The 6,000-nt window shown below is 31.6% G+C and overlaps 1 protein-coding gene across 1 annotated transcript in view; it reads right to left on the minus strand.

The window, feature by feature from the left end:
* The window catches only part of LOC125077380 (nephrin), a 393,621-nt gene extending 388,454 nt beyond the window's left edge, over positions 1-5,167 (minus strand). The window contains exon 1 of the mRNA XM_047689307.1: positions 4,911-5,167. The gene's annotated coding sequence lies outside the window, so the exon portion shown is untranslated. The remainder of the gene's footprint in view (positions 1-4,910) is intronic.
* Between the last annotated feature and the right edge of the window lie 833 nt (positions 5,168-6,000).

The raw sequence follows: 6,000 nt of genomic DNA on the forward strand, positions 1-6,000 counted from the left end.
ATAGTAAAACGAATTGCCCAAGTACACACCCTGGAAATCGCGTGTATTATTTGACTAAACTACATTTGACCAGACTAAACGACCATAATTTTTATTACGATGTTTATAATAAACAGTTTATTTCAGGATCGTTATAAAAAAAATCTAAGTCAATATTGCATATATTCAGCTAGCGATATCTAGCAGTGCGTGGGAATAAGTGCTCATCATTCTTCAGGGAATAAGATGATTGACCTTATCAGTGGGTCTTTATATATATTTTCCCTTTTAAACAAGCCAAATGTTTTACTTTTTATAATAACGTGGAACGCCATGTAATAAATTTTAATAATTTGATGATTACCATATGAGCTTTTAAAACTTGATAGATCACAATATCTCACTGCAGGGCTAAGGCGTAATTTCCATTTGATAAGATTTGGGGCATATTCCAACGCGTTATTTTATTTCGAGTTTCATCCAACGCACAGGCTACCACACTATGTTGGCCTTCACCGACGAATACGAGATGTAAATACAAATTATGCACAAAAAAATTTAGTACGTACTCCGCTTTGAACCTGCAATCTCGGGTTAAGATTCACGTAACCATACCACCCACTTCGGTTCTTCTTTTAAAAAGTAACAATAAATATGTTAAATCTTTATAAGAAAAGGCATTTGACACAATTAGTCTCGGTAAAGTCTAGAATAGTTACGCATGTGTATTGTAGCATGAAGGTTGATGAATCAATGTAATTACAATCACAAGGAATACACCAATTTCTAATCCAATTCCATGGTTGTATTGGCATGTGAGGGCTAATTCCTACTCTGGCGTGAAACGTCATATGTACCAATGTCGTTTCAACTAAAAATTGTTAAAATCGTCTTTTACTTATAGTTCTTTTATGTATGAATTGTTTTAAATGATCGTGCTTAGTTAGAATATAAATATTCTAAAAATGGAACATTATTATAGTATATAAGACAGAAATAAATTTGGACAAAACTCGCCTCTAAATAAAATAATAATAAACTGCAATGAAATCGTTCGTATTTATCGTGATAAAGAAAATCTTTAGTGTCACTTTGAATCTACTTTATAATTTTACTCTATTATATTTAGGCATAGCGTATGTACTAAAAATACCTTCAATGGAACATTCAAAATGTCTACGTACTTTAAAATGCTGTACTTACTTTTATGTTAAAGTAATATTCAAATTATATATAGTTAAATATTATTTCGGTAATAAAGTTTTTGTATGTAAGCCGTATTCAATAAATAAAAAAATTATAAAGAAAGTTTGGACTTTTCCCGTTATCATTATTTGTCTTATTCGCTGCCCTAGTAACAATTATCTTTTAATGATATAATCTTATCTAATGACAGTTCTAACCAGCTTGCTATAATCGCTCTAAATACACAACTAGTGACGTACATAAAAACAAACGACTGAGTTAAGTAACGGGACTCTACAACAGGGCATAGTCAGTTTCCATTATAGTCTTAGAGATAAACAATTTTGATGTTATTTTATACTTATATTTGCAGCCTTTTTTCATACGACATTTGCATATACACTTACGTACTGCCTCTGTCAATGTCTTCAGGGTACAAACAGTTGCCTTGCGGCTAATAATTTACTCGCGTTTATGAATAAACAGAACTTCTGCATTGTTGCGGTCGAGTAAAAAACATCAATTATATCGTACCCTTGGAGATTAATTTGTGCTAAACCGCGGACGGTGTTTATTTAATATTTATGGCTACTGAAGCAGCAATTTGTTAACTAATACAAAACTAAAATCAAATGAACTCTCTATTTAGCTGCTATTAGCGCAAACATTACCTCCGTATAACATAAAATATTACAGCGTGTATAAAGCATAACTTTAAAACGAGTTCATGCTTATTCAGGAGAATTAGGATTAGAGTGAAAAGTTTAATTAGTGTCTAACTTACCTAAAGTACTTCATCACCTGAAAGAACTCGTGTAAATTGAACAAAATTTACTTTATTTAAGTAAGCTCTTACAAGCGCTTTTTGTATCATATTAAGAGATTAAATTAAACGTAGGGTAAGGTTAGATTGTGGAGTCGAGAGAGTGGAGCCGACAAGAAACTAGGCTCTTTACAATTAAATCTTCGTAGTACAGATATTAATTATATGGGTTTGTGTGCTTTACTTAGAGTCCTAGGATCATAAATGAAATGTTAAGATTTGCTTTTTATGTATGTAACTGTGTCCTTATCACGGTTTTCGTTTAAGAATAGAGTAAGGAAGGGAGATAAGACTAGTGAATTTTTGAATGTATCGTGATTAAACGTATCAATCCATCGATTTTATTTTTAAATATTACCTTAACAACCATTTGGTGCTGTGCATATCCACGGTCGCAATTTTCAGACCTAATCGTGAATATTTAGCCTGTATTGCTAGACTTACAGACTTTTCTGGTTGGAGGCTGTTCGAGAGCCAACATAACCTGTTCATATAATGATTGTCTAAGCGAATTATTCCTTGTTGTAATGTGTTTAAGCGAATATTATATAAATAGAATAATTTCATCTAAACGGGTATATAGAGGTAAGAACCTAAGTGCAAAGCATTCACTAGTCTTAAAATAGAATAAATTATTAGTGCGTGATAGCTATGCAGGCGGGTTTACACAAAGACATACCACAGAGTAAATAGATAAAAAATAATTAATCACTCTAGAAAATCTAGTATTGTTGGAACGAGATCAAGATAGTTTAAGCAAACCACCTCATGATGTTATATTTTTGTTTTCAGTTTTTTGATAATATTTCCTTATTTAAATGATTTAAATTATCCTTCGTTATTTTAACTGGAATTCATCAGCTGCTTGTTTTTCATAATTATTTTTTTTAATAAAGGCTCGTGTATCTGTCTGGCCTATTTACGGTACAGGTATGTCGATCAATCCAACAAACTAATTTTCGAATTCAAAATCACGGTAAGGATTACTATTATAATAAAGCTGTAACGTGTTTGTGGTTTTGCTGATTGAAGTCGACCGGAGAACATAGTTTGGAAATAACGAGTCGCATGAAACGTAATACAATTATCGTTTCAATTCACAAATTTTAGAAATAATAAAAAAATAACATGAATTCGAATTGCCTTTCAAATGTGATTTTATTTTTCCTTTTTTTTTGGTTTACATACTTTTTTGATGACTCGTTTTATTTCTTGTTTAATCTTATTTCGATACACAATTTTTATAGCCAGTGGACGCTTTCAAATCCGATGCATAATTTGCAAAATATTTCTGAGTAAGCGTTCTTAATTGACAACTATTCAAACCCTCATATATCAAGAATAACAAATTTTTCCATAATACGAACACACAACAATAGCCGTGTTTGTAATATTGATACGTTTACATGTGGTTCGCTATTTTAAAGTCCATAAATTTGAAGAGCCGGTTATTTTATATCCAGTAATATAGATAAGTTATTTGTTTAATTTAGACTAAATTTTATTTACAACAAATTCGAATGTATTGTATAATTTGTACTAGTGGATGTAAATAATTGTATTGAATTTTTTTAATACCTACACCGATCATACGAAGCTTTTGTAACATGAGAAAGTGCCAGTAACGCTTGGTTTTTAAGGATTATAATTTCATATACAATTCAGTTCAAGTTGATGAAAGTTTTACTTAAGGGAAACTGATACGTTACTAACTTTATTATTAATTAAAGTTTAGACGATATAGCATAACCGTTTCATATAAAATAGTTTGTAACTAGAGCAGACATAGTTTAAGAAAAGTAAACTGTATGTTAGAGAAAAACATTTAATTAGAAATAGCTGAGTGGCGGTTTAATTACATTTGCACTTATAAATAAAAAAAAACTATTATTCGATAGGAAATTTGTATTCTATCTAGTGCTTCCCAAACTTTAAAAAACAAAGTGCCGTAAAACTGTTATATTAACTAAGTTTTAAATAGATCTTCCCGGCGAAACAATAAATTGTTTGGAAGGCGAACGTACTTTTCTCATAACTGAACTTTGAGGAGCATTTCCAACGTCTTTGAGGTCGCAAGGTATAAGTTTCGATCCCGGGAAGGTATCAATAGCGAAATTATCGACATCCGACAACTTTTAGTCAGATTTAAAAGTAATCAACGAGGCACGAGGTACCTTGATTGGCTAATCTTGAACATTTACGAACTTATTTTTAATACAACATCTTTCATAAAATAAGAATATTGGAAAAGTAATTTTTATAACGTCGTTTGATATCGATACGATAATATATAATATGGTAGCATGTATTAAATATTCGTATGATAAGGCATTTATATTTTGTGTTTTGTAATATTACTAGTAGGTACTATTATTGTTTTTGTCTCTTAGAGCCAATTAATAAAATATTATTCTAAGAAATTTATGATAATTACCAACAACTTTATTATAATGCATAGGAATTTTACAAAGGCAATATATGACGAGATTCAAATATTATGATAATAATATTAAAACATTGTTACACGTTTAACGTGTTCTGCATTCCAATATAAACTGAATCCGAACCTAAATAACTTTGTAGAAAACGTGGGCAGCCTAAGGGATGCTATGGAACTCGCCCTTCTAATAAATTGCCTAAATACCTACATTACATTATTAGAGAAAATTGGACCCAACTCAAAATAACGTTAATTTAGTACATTTATTGTACATTCAAAATGTAAATTACATAAGGAAAACACTTTAATTTTTGTTCAATATATGGCGCCCAGTGTGGGGCAACAATTATGGTATAATTGCATTTTGGTAGGCGTTATGTTATAGCTGATAAGATGTTATATGTTTATTTATATCAATGATATATTTGATTTATGATTTGTTATACTAATACGTCGTGTAATATACATGTTATTGGAACTTACTAATTTTCGATGATACCGTAGCCCTCCTCTGCAGAATGTAATTCACATTCTTACAAACGCTAGTTTTAATAATCCAAAACTGTGACACCAAAAAAGTTATATGAAATCAAAATATTGGCAGTTATCTCGATATGATCGTAGAAAGGATTCTAAAGCACAGGCTCACGATACACAATATCTTAATCCACTAGCACAGCACCCCGCACGTAAGCGGTGATTTCGTGAACACTAATCACTCGGGACGCGTAACGTGAAGGCAGGACACGTCCACCCGCCACGATACCGCGGCGACTACTGAGGCCCGCGCCGCGCAAGCCTCCTCGACTGTTCAGCATCGGGTTGGCAGAATTGTTAGACGCCAGCGCCAAGTCGGAGCATTTTCATAAGATACATTAAGTTTTTATTTCCTATACAATTGTCTATGCAAATTACTGCGTCCTTATGCTCTAAAAACATTTGAATATATGATAAGAGTCTATGAAAATAAATACGATTCTATTATTCTCTATTTTTTCATGAATTTAGTAAGCACACAAGTTAACGTTACTCATATTATTATGCAATTTTCAATAAAATGGATTGCTTTATTAAATAACCACCTATCAACTATTTTACTAAAACTGTCACAACAATTAAACAAAGGTTATAATTCTGGAGCAGATTATGACACTTCGCACATGTTGTTCAATAATATTAACACGAAGAGATGGTTTTCAGTGTATCGTGATGACACTTATCGTCGTCTCGGTGTCAGTTAAAGCTTCTTGTTGTTCTTACACAGCCGTGACGGTACGTTTTGTAAAACGGAAAACTTTATACCGATAAATCACCACACATCTAGGTCACAGATGATTCACGTTTTATATATTCTTATATAAATAGTTTAATTCTATATTATATACTAAATAAACTCGATACGGCTCAGCAGGTAAAAAATGAGAATCTTAACCAGAGGTCGTGAGTTTAAATTAAGATGAGCACAAGTAACTTTTCGTGTGCCTAAAATCAGCTTATCTGAAAGTAAAAGAATACATTATGAGGAAACTTTGCTACATGTGCAATGTACATACGTATATTCACCATCGAGCCC

This window comes from Vanessa atalanta, chromosome 3 (assembly GCF_905147765.1).
Source record: "Vanessa atalanta chromosome 3, ilVanAtal1.2, whole genome shotgun sequence".
NCBI lineage: Eukaryota > Metazoa > Arthropoda > Insecta > Lepidoptera > Nymphalidae > Vanessa > Vanessa atalanta.